This window comes from Rousettus aegyptiacus, unplaced genomic scaffold (genome assembly GCF_014176215.1).
Source record: "Rousettus aegyptiacus isolate mRouAeg1 unplaced genomic scaffold, mRouAeg1.p scaffold_m13_p_1, whole genome shotgun sequence".
In the NCBI taxonomy this organism is placed as follows: Eukaryota; Metazoa; Chordata; class Mammalia; order Chiroptera; family Pteropodidae; genus Rousettus; species Rousettus aegyptiacus.
Window position 1 is genome coordinate 63,224,569 of NW_023416284.1, and position 1,306 is coordinate 63,225,874.

At 36.2% G+C, this 1,306-nt stretch overlaps 1 pseudogene; it reads left to right on the plus strand.

The window, feature by feature from the left end:
• The first annotated feature begins 730 nt into the window (after positions 1-730).
• Positions 731-849, plus strand: LOC118605274 (annotated as a pseudogene).
• Positions 850-1,306: the final 457 nt, after the last annotated feature.

The window sequence follows — 1,306 nt, forward strand, 5'->3', positions numbered from 1 at the left end:
CAAACCTAATTTGTAGTGACAGAAAGTAGATCTGTCATCTCAGGTGGATGGTGACAGAGTGATTAGGAAAGGACACAAAGGAATTTCTTAAAGTGATGAAAATGTGCATCTTATTGTGGTGGGGATGACAGATGTCTAAATTTGTCAATTCCTTTCTACTTAAACTGATGTGTGTGGTTTCTATTATTAAAACTGGACATTAACTGAGAGAAAGATCAGAAAGGCTGCCAGGAGAGAAGTAAGTGCTTAGGAGAAAGGAAGTATGCGCAAAGTTGTTTAAGTGTGAGGAAGTGTAACACATGTGACACACCTTATGAATCAGCGTTACAGATTTCATGAGTCACAGAAAACATGTTTTTAATAAAGGCTATTTTCTTTAAAGTGTGTTTAGTATGGCTTTAGATTTTCTAATATTATAAGGAAAAGGTGACATTTTCCAAAAGTTCTCCCTACTTGAACATGAGGAAAACTATGATTAACCAAAACCAATGGGAAAATAAAATTTGCTTTCTAGAACATCTATCATCTATCTATCTATCTATCTATCTATCTATCTATCTATCTATCTATCTATCTATCTATCTGTTATATTTGACCAACTTCAGGTCGAAAAATTCAAATTGTTGCCAATCACTTCCTACCATTATTAATGCCACATCAACGTTTGGATACAGAAGAAATCAGCAGGTCGCTCCATGGTAGAAAACGTTCACAACAAACCTAGAAACGTGTCTACGGTCATGTCACCCGAAACAAGCCCAATCGCGTCTGATCTCGGAAGCTAAGCAGGGTCGGGTCTGGTTAGTACTTGGATGGGAGACTACTTAGGAAGACTAGGTGCTGTAGGCATAAAGAATTATAACCTGACAAAGTCCTTGCAACCTGTGAGGTCAACCAAGGGTTGCCTCACCTAACACACACACACACACACACACACACCTAGAAACACATGCATTAGAAACCCCTGCTTCATTCAGGTATCCGCACAGGAATTTCTACAACCTAGCAGATAATTGGAGACACTTCTAATGGGAATTTGAGAATGTATTTTAAAAGATAATAACCTATACCCCGTAAGTGCCAATCTCTTCAGAGAGTATGGCTGTGTAAAATTCAGGGCATAATGAATTATCTCGGGAATCAGAAATTAAAAGATGCAAAATTCAATTATTAAACAAAATACAACTAGTAAACAACTAGGAGAAAATGTTTAACTTGATAGTAATTAGAAAAGCATAAATGAAAACATTGAGGAGGCTTTTCTTTCTTCTTAAACTAATAACAAAAAGTAAAAGATAATTCTAAA